The sequence below is a fragment of the Rhea americana genome, unplaced genomic scaffold, assembly GCF_003343005.1.
Source record: "Rhea americana isolate MKP2758 unplaced genomic scaffold, rheAme1 scaffold_159, whole genome shotgun sequence".
NCBI classification, from domain to species: Eukaryota; Metazoa; Chordata; class Aves; order Rheiformes; family Rheidae; genus Rhea; species Rhea americana.
Genome location: NW_028185694.1, coordinates 2088855 through 2108417, shown reverse-complemented (window position 1 = coordinate 2108417; position 19563 = coordinate 2088855).

Below are 19563 nucleotides of genomic sequence, written 5' to 3'. Positions count from 1 at the left end.
ATTTCTTTTCTCTCTCTCTTCTCAGGTTACAACTTTCCTTCCTCTACAGTTTAGCACCTCTTTTTGATCGCCCAGCTGCTTATAGGCAAAGGTAAGGTAAAAGAGGGCTTGGAACTCCAGATGGGAGGGAGAAATAGATGTAAAGAATATAGAGCATGATACCAAAAAAAAGGTGTTTAGAGATCTACATATTACTTAGAAAATCTAGCAAAAGACTTCTGCAACAGTAGTTTCCTTGTCTGGAGAATCTAGGTTTTAGAAATGAATCTAAAAGTATATGCTAATGTTTTCACATCTCAAAGTCCAGATTTGATGACTTTTTCAGATGCAAGATGTTATATGATACAGTGTGTGTCAGGCAACAGATCATGTAAACAGCCTATGTGTGCATTTGGCCATGTGATGCAGGCTTCTCAGGGCCAGCCAGATCCCACACTGGATCTCAGTTTGGCTCTCATAATGAGGGCACACCAGCTCACCGAATCAGGTAGTAAGGCCATACAGATTATTGTGACAAGGGATTAGGCAGAGATTCAGGATGCTCTTCCAAACAGACTCGTTCCAGAGTTTGCTAGAAAGTGTACAGTTCCAAAAACATGCAACACCATCACCTCTGCTATTCTGAGATGTCACTTGCCAGGTACAGCTGATCAGGAGATCATATGCATGCTGATCAGATATATCTGGCAAGGAGGAACATAGTATGAAATGATGCAAGACTCCACTGGTTATATGTGAGACAGAATATGGCAGAGGGGGTGAGTGATTCTCATGTTAAACATGAAACTTGGTGGATCTGCAAATCCATTCCTGATGACAAACAATAGCAGGAATACAAAAGCAGACAGCACAGCCAATGAATACTTGGGTGCTGCAAAAGCAGCTAGGGACGTACAATAGACTTTTTTGCTGGTTTTGTGCTCAACTAGAAAGATTAAAATCATTGCAGAAGTTCCGCTTCTGATGCAATGAAAGAATGGTACAAGAATCTTCCTATATTGTCTGCTTTTAACAACTAGGAAGATTTCAATCCTCGAGGCTCTTCTCCTCTCCAGAAAAAATAAGACATTTCGATCAAGCTGCTAATCATTGAGAAACTAACCACTCACAAGTGATATTATTTAAGACAGAAACAAAATGGGCACAAACTTTTCAGATACTAAAGATATTGCATAAGTCATAAGATGAGTGTAACAGTTATCTGTGACTGCACTAAGAAGTTACATCCTACCACACTAAGTACTTGGTCACTTTTTAATGACTCACCCTGCACTGGCCTCAGGAAAACATGGTGCTGAAACTCAATTTATGGCCCAGAAATAGTTAATGAAACTTAGCAGAGGAGACAGAGGCAACTAATTGTTTGCACATTTAGATATCTAAGAGAAAGGGGAAGGATTTTAAAAAGAAGGTGGAAAAAAAAAGACTCATTAGCACACCAAGACATTTAACTTAATTGCTGGAGTAATAGGGTTCTCTATAAAGAAAATAAAAGCACAGTTTGACTTCCCTTTTATCTACATCCGTGAATGAACTATCCTAAAAAGAGAGGAAGAGAGAGACATTGTCTCTTTGGACACCTGCCCTTTGTCTACAGAGATAAAATATATATCACAACAAATGCGTGCAATAGATGCCCCAAATGCATGTTGACTTGGTAACAGAGAATACCCCAAATCTAATACCAATCAGAACAGATAGAAAGCAATTCAAAAGAAGCTAGTATCAGCCCATAATGCTTTGGATCTTGCCTAGGAAGCTGAGRCTAGAAGACAGCAAAAAATCACTGCTTTCAAAGCTCACTTCTGAACATGCAGTCTTGGAAGAACATACCAGCTCAGAAAAACTCAGCATCTTTCCTAAAGAAGCTCCCTCTAAATCTATCAAAATGCCCAATTGCTTGATTCAACTGGTGGCTTTCCTGAGCCTGACGGGACTTCTTCCTGCCCTCTGCTCGTGGGAAGGTTTGGGTATGGTGCTCCATCTCTCCCGCCAGCCAGGGTGGTCACAGCATTATAGCTGTGCAGCTACCCTGCTCTTCTTTCTCTCCCCTAGCCCTAAAACTAGGGCTCTTTCTGGTCCTGCACAAAGACATATGAAAGAATGGCTTTTCATCTCATCAAGAAAAAAAAATGGATTTTAGTCTAATAATATGCTTGCATAGGAAAAGGGAGCTACAGTCTGGGAGATATCCAAGAACTAATAACACTTCGGGAGCAGTAAGAATATAAAATAAAGCATATATCTAAAGGAATAGACAGCATTATTTATATGGTATGTATTTGTATAATACAGCTGTGTGCACACACGCATATATTTATACACACACATATATGTAAATGTATACACTATCAATGCACGTGTGGAAATGTAAACAAGTGTCTATGGCCTAATTGTATTCACTCCCATTACAATCCATGAAGAGAAACAGTCACTTTTAGGGTATGATTCATCTCATTAGAAAGTAGATGTCCAACCAGGACAATTGAATTGCATCCTAAAAGTGCCTGTTTTTCTCTGTTTACTATTAAGGGAGCCTAGGAGGACTACTTATGTGCTGCCACAAATCTCACAAAAGGTGCTGAGGACAGGAAGATAGGAATGTCTGTTGAATTAATACTGAGCTTGAAGAAATGTTCTCAAAAAAGGTCCTCATTTTTTACATCAGAGAATAGTACAAGGTATCATTTCTTATTTGTAAAACTTCTAATAAGTATAGAGAAATACAAGCTCATATAGAAATCCAATCTGTGAGTAATTCATCTTTTTGATGAAAAGAGAGGATTACTGGTCGCAAATAATCTGAGATATAACACAAACATGATTCCCCAGATGCTGTAGTTTAATTTATCTTATACCTTTAGGAAGGAAGCTGTGAGGGAGGAAGGTGGTTGTTAGATCTTCAATGACACCTCAAGAGTACTAAGTAGATTTAAAGAAACAATAATACTTCTGGAAAAGATCCAATCTAATCTTCCACAAATTTGAAAGTAATACTTATTTCTATTAAAATGTTAGAGTATCTGTATCTCATGCCACAACAAAGAACAAAAACACACCTTTTCCTTATAAAGTTGCTAGCACAATTTCGGGTAAACTCTCTGATTCATAAAGAATGAATGTTTGCATATTATATGCTGGGCTTTATCTCATTGCATTGCAAACATAGTTAAGCATCTAGTCTGCCTTAGGCTTGTAGGTAGAAGGCAGTCTCTCTCATYTCTTTGTACAACCTCAATAGATCATCTGCAGAGTCTGATTGTGGAGGACTCCACCTGCCTTAGCTGTGACTGGAGCTCCAACAGTGGTCCTCCTTGAAGAGGTGCAAAGCCTTCTGTATTCCCCACCGACTGTGTGCCTTTCAGCCGAGCCAAACCCAAACTGTTACAAATCCCACCTGCTGCAAGCTAAAACACTAATCAAATGAGTTGTGGGAACCCAATATCATGATGTGACTGTAAGGACTGACCAGACCCAAGAACAGGCCTTAGTTRGGCACAGCACACTACTGGCCACCTACACTGCAAGTAAGTGCAACTGGCCTTGCAAAAGTGTTTAAAATACTTTGCAGACACAGCCAGGGATGATTAGGTGCTGCAGCTGATACAGCTTCAGCATGGWGATAACTACCTCTCTTGATTGCGTATCTTAGTCATATTTACTTGCAGATCTGTCTTCAATGAGTCACATGCACACACTTTACTTCATAAAAAGGAAATCACCTCTGCTTCTTATTGCAGCCACAAGACTTTGTTCTTCCTGCTACTWCTTCCTGTTACGAATCTTTCCTGTTTCCATGCTCTTCTTCCCTGGTCTTACTCTATTCRATGTTTCCGAGATGCTTGCTTCCCTGAAATTCTCCCTACTCTCAAYTGTTTTCACTTATCTACATTTTTGCAGCTCCTACACTGTCCTCTTCTGGTCTTCCACATCTTAGTCCCACAGATTACATTCCCATCTGACCCAAGAACATATTTTTAGCCTCTGGATGGCAGCTTTTTTTAAGGAGAAGGGAAAAAAAGAAGAAAAACAGACCTAAACAAGCCGGCACTCTATTTGGAATGTGTAGCATTTACCCTGCCCTCATCTAGACAAGGGTGTTTATGCTCTATTATGATTCAGGAATCTTCTTGCAAAGGCTCTTTCATACAACCCCAGATGTAATTGCATTGCCACAGTGGGACCTCAGACCATGGGAGCATCCACTGATTGACATGAAAAGCAGGTTTGATACTTAGGCTAAGGATGCTGATGATAAATTCTGGGAGAGAAGGCAGAAGAGAGCTGGTGAAAAATCATGGAAAGATCATCTCTTGGAATTAAATCCAGGACCTGAAGATCTGCAAGCTCAAAGTGCCACAGCTCCAGCCAAAGGAGAGGGACTGATTGCTTGACTGTTGGTAATAACTGTGCCCTGGTGATGAAGGATACAGAGAAGATAGAGTTACTGAATGCCTTCTCTGGTTCAGTCTTTACATCTAAGGGCAGCCCTCAAGAATCCCAGAGCCTRGAGACAGAGAGAAAGGAGGTCTTCCTTTCTGGAGAAAGGAAGACTTTCTGTTGGGTGAGGAGAATCAGGTTAGAGATCATTTAGGTAAACTGGACAGCCACAGATCCATGGGCCCCAATGGGATGAACTCATGAGTGTTGAAGGAGCTGGCGGATATTCTTGCTAGGCCACTCTCCGTCATCCTAGAAAGGCCATGGAGAACAGGAGAGGTGCCTSAGGACTAGAAGAAGACCAGTGTTACTCTGGTCTTAAAAGGGGGGGGCAAGAAGAAGGACCCACGCAACTACAGGCCGGTCAGCTTCACCTCCATCCCTGGAAAGGGGGTGGAACAGTTCATTCTGGTTCTCATCTCTAAGCATATGGAGGAAAAGAAGCCGATCAGAAGTAATCAGTATGGATTCAYGAAGYGGAAATCRTGCTTAATGAATCTGATAGCCTTCTCTGATGAAATGACTGGCTGGGTAGACAAGGGGAGAGCAGTGGATGTTGTGTACCCTGACTTCAGCAAAGCTTTTGACACTGTCTCCCATAACATCCTTCCAGACAAYCTCAGGAAGTGCAGGCTAGACGAGTGGACAGTGAGGTGGATTGAGAACTGGCTGAAAGGCAGAGCTCAGAGGGTCGTCATCAGTGGTGTGGAGTCTAGTTGGAGGCCTGCAGCTAATGGTATTCCCCAGGGGTCAATACTGTTCAATCCAGTCTTGTTCAGCTTGCTCATCAATGAAGGGACAATGAAGAGATGAAGGGATGRAGTGCCTCCTCAGCAAGTTTGCTGATGATACCAAACTGGGAGGAGTGCCTGATATACCAGAGGGCTGTGCTGCCATTCAGAGAGACCTGGACAGGCTGGAGAGCAGGGCAGAGAGGAACCTCATGACATTCAACAAGGGCAAGCGCGAGGTCCTGCACTTCAGGATGAATAACCCTCTGCACCGATACAGGCTGGGGGCTGACCTGCTGGAAAGGACCTGGGAGTGCTGGTGGATGACAAGTTGACCATGAGCTAGCAATGTGCCCTTGTGGCCAAGAAGGCCAATGGTCTCCTGGGGTGCATTGGGAGGAGTGTTGTCAGCAGGTCGAGGGAGGTGATCCTGCCCCTCTACTCAGCCCTGGGAAGGCCACATCTAGAGTCCTGTGTCCAGTTCTGGGCTCCCCGGTACAAGAGAGACATGAAGCTACTGGAGAGAGTCCAGCATAGGGCTACGAGGATGATCCGAGGGCTGGAGCATCTGCCCTATGAGGAACAGCTGCGAGAGCTGGGCCTCTTCAGCCTGGGGAAGAGAAGACTGAGGGGGGATCTGATCAATATGTATAAGYACCTGAAGGGATCCCTCAAGGGATCAAGGGATGAGGCAGGACTCTTTTCAGTGGTTCCCAGAGACAGGCCAAGAGGCAACAGGCATGAACTGATACACAGGAAGTTCCACCTGAATATGGGGAATTTCTTTACTGAGAGTGACAGWGCACTGGCACAGGCTGCCCAGAGAGGTTGTGGAGTCTCATTCCCTGGAGATACTCAAAATGTGCCTGGATGTGATCCTGTGYAATGTGCTGTAGGTGACCCTGCTTGAGCAGGGGAGGTTGGACTAGGTAATCTCCAGAGGCCCCTTCCAACCTCACCTGTTCTCTGATTTTGTAATACTGTAATGAGCTTACACATCTCTAGCACGGGTTAGCCCTGGGACAGAGAGTAACACAGAATATCAAAAAAATTCTTGCAGAATTAGTAATATAAAAAAGCTTAATCTTGCCGATTCCGTAAGAGCAAAATCCAAAGAATTGAAGAGCTAAATTCACAAGGGAAACTGCAAACTGATGTTTTTGTGCTTCACAGTGTAACTTTTTATCAGCACTGAACACTACAGAGATTTCCTCCAGATTAATTTTCTAAAACCACCAAATCTGTGTCCATTAAAGAAATTCCCATATAGTTATAATCTTGTTATATTTGCATAATGAAATTTAATTTGCACAAACTTCTTTGCCATTGGGTATGCATAGCTCACTTATTAAAATGTACTTTGAACTTGGGAAAATGTCAGTAACGGTTCTGTGACTTTGTGCATTGAAAAATATAAATCAGAAGAGTAGCCCTAAAAAATGGCTCCTAAATTAAGAAATAAAGGGACAATTTAGAAAAGTCTGTGAACATGGTGACCTGAGGAAAGGGGGGATCAAGTGCTTTAAGAGATTCCTTAAAACTGATAAAATATATCCAAAAAATCATTTTTCTTCTTTATTTTAATCTCTTCATGTGTAAGCTTCTGTCTCTTATCARAATCTTCATGCCATTAAACTAACTACCACTGCTACAAAGAGATGAAAAACTTAAACCACAAAACAGTTCTTTTGAAAATGAAGAATTCTGGTCTGGGAGATAATCAAGTTTATAAGCCTTAATTGATTATAGGGATTAACTTATTATAAACCCAAGATCTTTTTGTCACATCCTAATCATTATTTATTTATTTATTGTCCTAATGCAAGACTCTAAGCATTGCTCAGTCTAACCTTTGCTAGGCCAAAATAACAACAGTATTTTAGATATAGTTTTAATTGGATTAATGGACACTGTCAAGCTTGGCCTTTGATAACTGGATAGTGAATTTCACAGTCATGCTGCTAATGTCAAAAGCCTGTTTTTTTCTCTAAAGATAAGACTCTAGCCAGTGCTTATTCTCACAGGGAAATAGTTTCACGTATAACTCATTGCTGAAAATGCCTATAGTACTATTCTATGGTGCTCTCTATCTCCTCTTCCTTTCCTGAGCAAAATCTCAGCCTTATATTTTGTCCGCTTAGTCTTAGATACCACCCAAGCTAGAAGGGGCAATATCTGGCCTTCCCTCTGACCTAAGAGAGCTCACTCATGCATTTGGGTGAAGAGTCACCTAAACCATGAGCGAGTAGTAGCTGGAGTGGTAATGTCAGTCCACCAGAACCCAGCCTGGGGCAGTGCTTTCACTTCCCTGGGGAAACTCTGAGACCCACCAACAGGATGTGCAGATGGAGTATGCTCCTCAGATTCCAGCACCGGACAGAAAGGAGGAATGTGTCCCAGAAGGGTTTCTAAGGATTCAAGCTAAATCATACTCAGCAGGGCAAAAACATACTCCTATGAAGAGCAGTAATGAATGGCAAGATGCCAAGATTAATTGTGCAGAGACATCTGAGCACTGGCTTTGATTATGAGTGATATATTAATGGCAGAAAAATGAGTGCTGGCATGTGCCTTGGTAGAGAAAGACAATACATCCTGTAAAATAACTCTGAACAAACGAAAGCTAAATGCCATGCAGAAGAAGATATCTACATTTAAACAGCTAACTGTAGCTGCATCTTTGTCTTCCTTCTGTGTGGTGAACAGGTCCTCAGCAAATCTGAAAAGTAGGTCATATTTATATCACCAAATACAGAGTCACTTTTTAATTTTAGATAATGGAATTTAAAGATCTGAAACAAGGATATTTGATGGTAACAAAGAAGTCAGAGTAAAGACAGTAGGCCACATTCTTCGTTGTCCAGAACCTCGTCTGACAACACAACTCAATGAGTGGAAGTGATATTTTAACAGTTGCCTTCTTACTATTTTTTTAAGTCCTCAACTTTTTGTATTATTTCTTCATGTACCACTAAGAATTTCTACTTACCAAGCTAAGAAATATTTTCAAATACAACATTTTCCATCTTGTTAGTGGCATTTCTCTGTAAAACCACTACATACTTACAAGTTCTTTTTTCCATTTTTATTTATTTCATTTCTAAATACACAATTTTCAAAAATTGGAATTGCTTTTGACAATCTTCATTGAATAATTCATATCATTTCTGTTTGCATTTATTATTTAACATTTTCTTGCCATCTATGAAAAATGCAATCCTGAAACATCTTAAAATGGCTTAAAATTCAGGTAAATTAAATTCAATCAATTTTTGTAAATTGAGTATGACAAAAAATGATATTGAGAAAGCAAATTTTAATGGTAAGAAGCATCAAAGAAATCACCTGGTTCTCCAAAATTTTCATCAGCCCAAATGTAGTTTTATGCCACTCTTCTTGGGGTAATTTTGAAATTAATTATTACTATTATCAGTGAAAGTGGCCCCCAGACTCACTGAGAGTACAGACAGAAAGGTCTTCTTGAACTTTTTTCAAATACAAAGGAGAAGACCAAGAAAGGAAATGCTGGAGGTTGGGCACGAAGAGAAGTGGGGCATGGCAGCATGCTCCAGGCACCCAGTGCTGACAAGCTCGGCCAGGCGGTGCGTTGATGRAGAGGCTCTCCACTCACCACTGTACTGGGAAGGACATGCTTTGGTATGTGTGCTCAGACCAAGTGCTGAAACTGAGTCAAACATAGTCCTACGGCATCTGGAAGAAATTCAGGAATCTAATCTGTGYCTCTTAAATACTAGCTCAGCATCTTCTCTCTTAGATCAGTTAACTAACAGCCAACAAAATGGTCAAAAAGAATCAGTATTGCAGGCACAGAAAAATTCAGCAGTTCTAAACCACAACAGTAGTAGGTACAATGATGAAACTTCCTCATGTCTAACAAGTGGGTTTGAAGCTCTTTTTTTAAGGTCTATCTATGATTTTTAAGGTAGATGTGGAGTCCAATACAGACTGCACAACACAGTTGGCCTATTGCACAGGCAACAAATGCTGTTAAAGAACATTTGCTTATTGTTTATACGGTAACACTCTTACATTTGTCACTGCATGACATACAGATTAATCCAGACCCATGTCTGGATTCCTCAGACAAATCAAGGGATTTGAATCTCAAGTTTCACTTTCTGGAAGCACTTTTTCACAGTTTGACTGGATAAAATTCCAGCCTTCCATGTGCCTGTATGCTTGTACTCGCCCCTCCTGGCGCATCTCCCTGRCATTTCATTATCATGCAGTGTTTCTCTCGCTTGTCTTTCATCCACAGTTATGTCACACTCCCTAATGTTAACTGTCTACCAGTTTTTCCACTTACAAGTTTTTCCTTTCCACTCTGCTTTCATAGACTTATCTTCGTATGCTGCAAGAAGAGACAGACACAAGCTGCTGTTCCCACCAAACACACACCTTCCTAATGCAGGAAGGTTCTTAATGAATGCAGCAGCTTAGCAAAATATCTCTAAAGCCTAATCCAACAAAAAAAAAATATATCTTCTAATTATTTTTATGYAATGCTATGCAATTCTGCAGCAGAATTTTACAGGATTATTAAAAATTTATGGAAATCTATAGAAAAAATATTTTCAATTAAATTCTATAGGACTTTTCCCATAAGGATCTTAGACTGATGAGTCTGGAGAATCACAACAGTCAAAAATCAGGGTTAAGTCTTTCTTTCTGCTCTCAGGGCTCTAGGAGCTAGATAGGACAATGCGAACTACTCCAGGCACATAGTACCTGTGTCCACACAAAGATTTAGGAACACCTGCAGCAGTTTGCTGAGCAGCACTCCTTCTCAGAAAAGGACTGTATGTATCTCAAATGGCTTTGTATGACCAAAGAGCTGAGGAGCCCTACCGCTTGTGGAGATGCTTAACTACGTATAGACAAAAAAGTATAGCTGAGAGTTCACATCATATCTGATTACATAGTGAGGTAAAATCTTCTGCTTGGTTGCAGAGCTGGTGCACTGGGGCTCAGGAGGCAATCCTGAACTTCCTTCTGGAGTCTGATACAAAACGAGCCTGATTTTAATCTCTGCAATGCACCTAATTCCTCAGCAAAAGAATTTATTTTATTTATATAGTCATATATCTTCTTGCCAGCAGAGCAGAGCCATGACATCCAGTTTCAGCTCCATGGTGCTTCTGGTGGTGAACTGCTTGCAGATCTCCCACCTGCTTTGCTGATCAGGGCAATTAGATACAAAACCATTAGTGCTACAGACCTCCAGGCAAAGGAGCATCCTCTGGCTCCAGAGCTCTCCTAAATCACAAGCAAGGCCTAGGAAGATGCATGAATAGCTGTGTCTCATTACCTGCAACTAAAGCACCACGTGAATAAACAGTGAGTGAGAAGGAGGGGAAAATAGTCTAATAATTTTTTTTGTGTGTAATTACAGTAAAAATAGCTAATCTTGAACAACATTATTGCTCTCCTCACTATATCCATGGCAACAGAAGTGGATAGAGACTATTAGATGGTCTGCAAATTAATGTGGCTTTCTTTTTCATCACATAAAACAGTTCAATCTGGCGTCATGCTACATCCACCATCAGAGCAAGTTCTGGATAAGCCCATTACATTTTTAAAGCTTCTTGGACTGTCCTCTAGGGCCTTTTCCAAGGTCAGTCTATGCCTCATTTCATTCCAGTTGCACCTCAGCCACCATTCTCAGCTCAGGTAAAACGTGATAGAACTCCTACGTGTAACATGTCCTTGGCTAGGCTAGTTCTGCAGTGCACAATCTACCTCCTAATAATGGCCATGGGAAACACTGATTGACCGCCAGCCTGGCCAGGAAGCCCCTCACATCCTAACAGAGAGGCCCAAGCTCGCAGGCCTGCTGCCATCAGCAGCATGTTGGTTAATTAAACATACTCAGCCTCTTCTTGCTTTTCCTTGTCCTTCTGTCTGCAGGAAAAAGGTTAATGATGGTCATTAAGGAGGGCAGGCAATTCATATGTCTGTTCATCTGTCTTTGCTGCTGCTGAGACACAAAATATATTTTCTATTTAAAACAAACCTTTCAGAGTATTATATTGCATTAATAACTGAGACTTAACTTGTATTTTATAACAGCTGACTAACATAATCCAACTAAGGTTTCTTAAGCAAAATAATTTCCCCTCTCATATGTGGTGTTTGTATATGTATTTGCCAGCCTCATGCTAGGAGTGAATGTTATTAGAACAAGGGGAGATACTCCCAGGATGAGGGAGCACTGAAATAGATATGCTTTATGAAGAACTGAGAATGAACAGAGGAAGAGCTATCTCCTTCATCAGGTTGTAGACAAAATGCAAAAGTTGAGAGGAAGCATATCTTAAATGAAATACCTCCTGACAATCATTCACGTATACATATGTGTATGAAAATGAGTTTGTGTATGTACATTTATCCAYATGAATATATATAGTTGTGCATATAAAAATCCATTTTCTGACCTTGTAGTGCTTTGGAAATGGAGCATGTTGCTACACTCAATCTACAGACTTCTAATGTAGATCTTCCACGCTGTTCCAAATTCTTCACCATGGATTTTGTCCTGGATACTTGGCTTGGAGAGSAATTTTTTCTCCTCAGGCACAGTCACTGGAAAAGCTACAGATACGTCCACAARTGTCCACCTATGTGAGATTCCTGTGTTTATACTGAAGTTGTGAGATGACTACTGATGCTGAAGGAAATGACCAAAACTTGAGCAGAAAAAAAGGGTATTGCATTCTTCTGCCATAAAACAAGATATYTTAACTGTCCAACTTCAGACCCAAAGTACATGGATACCGTTTCATTGGCAACAGCTTATACTGTTTAACCTACTATATATTCTAAACAGTTTTTGAATAAAATGGCTTTAGGGAGAGATTAGTTGGTTGAAATAAATCTCTTTAATTTTCCCGGTATTTCTAATACTGATATCGTACTAGTGCATTTCAAAGTCAAAATGAATTTCTGCAAAACAGCACCCAGAACATGTGAGATAAGGATGTCAATTMTTTCATTGAGTGAGTTAAAACAAACAAGCAAAGCTGTTTTAACTGTGTAGCATTAAAGTGTAGAGAGGTATCACTTATAGTGGGTGAAATCTCTAGCGCTCATCACGGTTTACTCATGACTACCCACTTTACATATTTGTCCTCTTCCAGTCTTCATTTTTCTTRGCTAAACCTGCCATTCTCCAGTTCAGTGATCACCCTCAAAGGTCTTTCTCCGAGTTGTGTCTGTAACACAGATAAAGCTTTTAATCRTTGCTTCTGCTTACCCTTTGAGTTACAGTCTTTGACTGCAAGATGCACAGTTTGTACAACAAAGCTGCAAACGCCTTGGAGCAGAGGCCACACAGAGCACCCCCACAACTGGCATGAGGGGTGGTGGCTCCCTGGAGGTCAGTCGAATGGAGCGAAGACACTTTAGAATCATAGAMTCACAGAATCAGTAAGGTTGGAAGGGACCTCTGGAGATCATCTAGTCCAACCTCCCTGCTCAGCAGGGTCACTTAGAGCATGGTAGACAGGTTTGCATCCAGGCAGGCCTTGAAGATCTCCAGAGAAGGAGATTCCACCACCTCTCTGGACAACCTGTTCCAGTGCTCCATTACTCTTTACATCTGCTCAGGATCTGCCCTCCCTTTCTTCTCACAGTCTCATCTGTACTTTAAGCTACYAGATTTAATATCCAAATGCTTCAACTAAAGTAACAACGAAATTTGATGCTGCATTCACCGATACCAGTGAGAGAACTCCTACGTGTAACATCTGCATACTGCAAACTTGATCCATGTAGTTCTACCATAAACCTATAACTTTCTGATGTTTTAAAAATGTAAATATATATTATATTATATTACATTATATTATATTATAAAATGTATGTTTGTCTTTTCTGTATTTGATTTAGAATTTGGTTCGACACGATTTGGGAGGGAGTTTGGAGGGTGTGAAGCGGCGAGGCCGTTGGCAGTATTTATCAAGTGGTACTCAGGGGTGCCTCTGCAGCCTAGGGCACATGGTGGCCCACCCCACCACTTATGAGGGGCCGCTACTGCCAGCTGCAGAAGGGCCTGGGTGAAGCCGCAGCAGGTATGAAGCACAGCCACACACAAACACCCCAGGCAGGGGCACCTTCTGGGAGAAACCCAGACTTCACGGAGCTGGGGTGAGCACTGAGCGAGCTGAAAAAAAAGGTGTTGATTTTCTCAAATACTACATTCAGAATCCCTTGCGACTGAAAACAGCATCAGGCATTCAGCCTTTTTTGTCACACATATGGGAATTAAAATTGCTAAACTGACAGGCATGGGGTCCCCAAGGAGACTTTAATATGTAATTTGTTTTATGCTCATTGTAAAAAAAAAAAAAAAAAGGCATAATCTGATATCCTTTCTCACAGCAAATAGTAYGATACACACCTTGTGTAGCTTCTCCTTGATTTAATGGCGACTGTTAATGAAGTAATGCACTTCATAAAAAAAAATCTTTACTGCAGAGACACCCTGAGAAAGCTAGGGACCTGCATGTATTTAGTTATCTAAAACTGCGGGGATATCTCCCAGTGCGTGAGTTCGGAGCGGTGCAATACACCAGGGAGGGGTCTGCAAAATCGCTCAAGTGGCCATGACAGCCTGACATGACGACAGTTTGTAAACTACAGCACGAACAAAAGCAGAGCATTGGATCTTGTCAACTAATCAGCGTCCTACTAATGAAAACTGACTGTAGCAAATGACGAGAAAAAATAGTCTGATGATTTATGTCAGGAACGTGCTACTTGCTGGGGAGCGCTTTCTTCATGCCCACAATAAACACCAGCAAAAAAAGGAAAACAGAAGAATAAAAAGCTTTGTTTTACCCTTTTTTTAGTCCTCCCCTTTACCCTCACCTTGCCTCGCCTTCCCTTCCTTCTTCATCCACTTATGCTCACAAAGCATTTATTCCTGTAATTTAAGAATACTTTCTATTACTTATATATACCTTTCATTTATTTATTTATCCTGGAGGGTATGCAAATGTACGGATTTCTGCAGCACTACACGCAGTGGCAGGGACTGCAGCCGGGTAGGCACTGCATTTCCCRCAGCATTTTCCAGTGAATGAGCCCACTACGCAACTCCTCACTGCGGGAGCTGGATGGCACGTGCAAGCTGCCACCAGTCAGGGACTCACAGCACACTGATCACTCATATTTTGGTTAAAATGACATTTTGCTCACACAAAGGGCAAGTGCTTGGGTTCTGGATCAAGAATCAGCAAAATTCAAATGATAAATCCATGTTTATTTGCATGTTCTCATTTCCTGCTTATAAATAACTGTTGGTCACCAAATTCCTCCTTGCAAAATGGATAGAAAATTTGATTATAATAATCTRTTGTCATTTGATTTAATGTTTCTTTAAGTATAGTGAAGGAAATAACTGCACTATATTTTTGATGGAAAATAATATAATATGAAATCTTATAATGTGTTCCACTGGTGAAATAGCATCAGAAGTACATAAAGTTTTTGCAACTTTATATATGGAAAAACAGCTTTTCTAATGAAAATGCTGGAGAGAAAGTCTCTCTAACATAGTAGTACCATGGAATGTGGATTTCAGTTCTATTTGTGAACACTGAGCTGCTGGAAAAAATAAAAACATTTCATTATATTTTTCAAGTCACAAGAAGAGCAGGTGAACAGATCTAGTTTCTTCAAAAATTAAACATATATGGAAAATAATATCATAATTTGGAGTGTAACATGTGCATAGAGTGGGAGGGTAACAATCTGTGTATATCTACCAGGTTTCAAAGAAACATCATTGATATTTTTCAGAGTTTTCTTCAAGAGAGAGATTTGACTGAGATGGCATCTCCATTAGATGGCATTCCTTACAGGCTTCTTTACAAATGCAGGAAACTAAGGGAAAAAAAAATCTTTTTCTCCTGGGTGGAAGTTATACAGAGCTACCAAAGAGAACAAGTCTCATTTTTATGTTGTATTTCAACTAACTTCTTGCATCATGCTTTTCTTAGACAGCAAAAGCCCTTCTGTAAACATATCTAGCTTTTATACCGGTGCGTCCTGCTGCACAGAAAGTGAACTAAATTAATTTAGACAAAAATAAATGAGAGGTATAAATTTATTACCCATGAAATTTCAGGTATTTTGTAAGCTGTATTTGCATGGCTCTGCTTGTGCYTACACAGGGGAACACTCTCATTCCTACGCTGGGATGGCTCCACTGAGCTGCTTGCAGGAGGCTGCTGCTGCCACCCCCGGCGCCGAGACGGCCACTGCCTGGGAGCAGCTCCAGGCCCCTGTCCCAGTCTTCTCTAGTCTGCTCATAAAGACATAGCCTTTATGTTTCACATGGAGCTTGGTTTTTTTTTTTTTTTTTTTTTTACAGCAGCTTCTCATCTGAACGTATCAAAGAGCTTTCACTGCCACACTGAGCCTGAAAATTAACCCATCAAGAGTTGTTATTAATCAGTCTGAATCACAGTTGTAACTGGAAGAAACTGGTGAAACGGAAAGGGAAGGACTGCTGGCTGATGCCAGCCCCCCAAAAAATTTGCCTGTGAATCCCAAGGACATTGCATGGCAAATGCCTGTTTTCATCAGTATCTTTCACATTTATCAACAGCAGCATGTACCATTTCGAAAGCCCCTTGTAAAGCCTACTGCCGTCTTCCATGTCATATTTCTGCAGTCTCTGCCTCTGTTCCTTCCGTTCACGTTTTTATTTAKTTTTTTAGCCCTACTGCTTGTGTCCTTTTTCAATTCTTCTTCTCTTCTCCTCCACCAGATGGCCACGTCCATATTAGCAGATTGAGCAGTGTCAGGGAAGAGGTGATAGAGGAGGTCCTGGTGGCCACCACAGCAGGATGGTCCCAGCACAGTTGGGCCAGGCACAAACTGCCACCCCAAGTAACACTCAGGACAAGACCCCAGTCAGGGCTGAGCACAGACTAGCCACAGACGCCACTTCCAGCCAGCAACGTCCACTCTCTACTCTGGAGCACAAGAGAGYGTAAAGTCATGGATATTGGTAGATTGTGCCATGCTGTTACCCTYTATCGTGCTCCGAAAATGATACACCAAAGACATGGCTAATCTGTGCTAGTTTTACGCTGACAGTTGATCCTGGCATCATTTAGCCTTTCAGATATAAACGAATAAATAGATATAGCCAATGAGATCTCACTATAATGCTAGTTTTGGCATAGTGTGGAGACAGAACATAATCCGTTGCAGAACTGTAGGGTTCCAGCTGCTGCCAAGCTCTCTCCTACTCCACTTCTTCAGTGTTTCAGTAAGTTGACGCAAGCCTTGAAGCCAGTGAAGACAGAAGCGAAACGCTTGCCTTGTTAACACTGGAAACAGGAAACGCTGTGCTACCTCGGCGGCCCGCTCTGAACTTGAAGGCGGGCCGGGAGCCGGGGAGCCGGGGCRCGTGATGTGGCGAGCACGTCGCTCCTCACGGAAGGACGGCGTTGCCATCAGGCAGTGCCCACCGTGGGTCTTGCTGCCCAGCTCCGTGGGCCCTGTTCACGTGGCTCCGGGGACAGAAACGCCTAGTGTGCCTGGCCAAAASCGTTCCAGCGCGCGTGACTGAGCCGCTCTCTTGCCCAGCTCCAGTAGAATATGTTACAGAAAACACTCAAGGGAAATTACTGGGTTTTGCCTACAAAAACAATGGTGACAGAAATAAACATTTTCTCATTATTGCCAAATATTTTCTTCGACATCTTTCAATTTTTCTTTCAAAACATCAGCAAAACCAAGAAAAAAGCACCCAGAAGCGGTTTCTGAATTTTCTCTCAATGTGTTTTTATTAATAGTTGCTTTTATTTTGCCTGAGCATAATAAACCATATCACTACCAGAAAAAAAAATGTTAATAGGCATATTCTCTGTGTTCCGACAGCAGAGGAATTTGGTGTAGTTAGACAGTAACAGTTACAGGAAAACTATGCATACACAGCCCTCCGATGGGACTGTGTGGGTTTTAATCTTGTTTTCTGAAGCTGAATCTCCTTTTTGCAGAGCCCAGGCAAGTCACTTCCCCACTTTGTGAGTGACCTCTGAGCACCAGAGCAGTCCCCCTGCAAGGCAACCGCACGGTGAGGATTAGGAGTCACAGGCAGGTTGGAGCGGCAAAGCACCCAGGGGCTTTGTAAAGTAATACGGGCAAKGATGGTCCATTTGCACAGCCCGTTTCTTTCAGAACAACTCCAATTTTTCCCATCTGAAAAACATACTTCTGCCACCTTAACTTGCTGGAGTTAAAACCTTGTCGCCCTGGTAAGGCGACCAGAAGTAAGTCTGGTATTACTGGTATGGGCAGGACAGTCATACACTCCACTRTACTTCACCACCATCTCCATCTATAGATACATGTATATCTCAGGAGAAACATCTCAGGAGTATCACATCCATGTCATTTCTGCACGTATGTTCAGACACTTTTTATCAGTTCCTTTCACTGGCCACTGGCTCTGGCTGGTTTGGATGCTGAAATCACTGGATCACATCTGCTACTTGACATAAACTTAACCAAAAGAAGTATTTGGGATGGCTGTCAAGACAGAGTTTCTTAAAAACTTTGCTCTCTGTCTAGAAATCCTATTTTTTCTATTTTGTCTTTCTAYGCATGTTGCCCACTGGTTGTGCGCACTAAGGCCCATTCAGGGCAAGAGCAGGCCCAGTCAGAAACACAGACCCATGCAGCCCTCCTCCTTCTGACTRAAACAGAAGGGAGCCCAGGTTTTAAACACCGCTTCCAAATCTCCAGCTAGCTACAGACAGATTTAATGTTCCCGTGTCGCAACCGTTCACACGGGCCAGTGCCATGGGATAAGGTGTCAGAAGAGCTTTGCATTGCTGAGTGCTGAGCAGCAGATRTACAGGCCCAGGGGATGTGGCTCCACTTCTGCAAGGGCTCTTACTGCAACAAGCATCCGTTTTTTTTCCCCTTTTTGTTTTCCTCTTGCAATTTTTTCTCTACCAGTGCTTGTCCCATGTCCTTAGTCTTTTCTGGGGGTCAGAGACCACATGCTGAACAATTTGTCGATGTTCCCTCTGGGACCCTCTCTCTGTAATCTCCCTTAAGCTATTCCAAACACTGGGAACCATTCCAGACCAAAGCAACTATCAATCCAATACTGAGGATTCTCCCTCTAATCACAGCTTCAGAAAATAAGCCCTTTCTAATACTCTCCTGTTCAGAAATGATAAATTCTAGTAAATCCTTTGCCAGTCTTACAAACCCTTCAGAAGCACCCTACTGTTTTTCTCTAAACTCTCTGCTGAGTCTTTTCCTTTTGTAGGCACCACTGCCTTGGTTCTCTTCCTCCTCAAAGGCAAAGGTTATAACCCCAGGGTCTCCCTCTCCCCAGGGGCAATAGCTGCATTTGAAGAACAACTCTTCTGCCCTATCTTGCCACGGCCCAGCTAAGGATGCCATGAAAAGGCTCTTTCAGCCCCACTGATGACGGAAATGTTCAAAGAGAAATGGAAAACCTGCCACAAACTCCACCAGACAGCAGTATCTACTCAGTACTCGTTAACTCAGCAAAWGTACTGAGATATGTTAATTTGTTAGATTGGAATGTACCTGGAAGGTCTGAAGGATGYTTTGATTCTAGGCAATGAGTAAGATTAGTTATCTGTGAGATTAGACTGATTTGACAATGAGGACTCTCATATTATTTGTCACTGTAATGGTAAAGAAATGTATTAGAAACCATCCTGAATGATCTACATCTTTATAGATCTTTATAGAACATTTATAAATCATTATTTACTGCTATTTRATTGTTATATATAGAGAGAAACTTTTTAAAGGGCTTCTGTATTTATTTGTCATGTTTAGATTTGGCCTTTTGTGGGGAGACAAAACATRGAAAATAATGGGAGCCAGGAACATTTTGGGGGCATCTCTGAGTGGCCAGATTTGCTTCAGCACATCCCTTGCAGGCTGTGTACTGTTCCCACCTCCCAGGTCTGGGCAGTGTGATATAAGGCAGGAATGTCAAAACAGCAGGAGAAATACTTACAGTCAGCCTGATCCTCCACTCAGATTGCTGTCTTCATTAATGTATTTAAGGACTTCTCAGGGYAGAAAACTGCAGGCATTACAGGCCTCATTAGTCTAGTATAGAAAGACCTGAGTGAAAGCAAAGGCTGGAGAGATAAGTTTAAAGGGTATAGGTGTCCCAGGTCCAGCGCTGCCCAGCAAAGCTGGGTCCACCTTGCACATGCAAGATACCTGCAATGAGCCCAGTGYTTCCAGGATCATCCAGGACGTGGCATGTACTCAGCACAGGCACTCGTGCAAGAGCAGATCTGTTACCAGAGGGGTTAACTTACGGTGCTGAGACACTAGGGCCCAGGTTGTT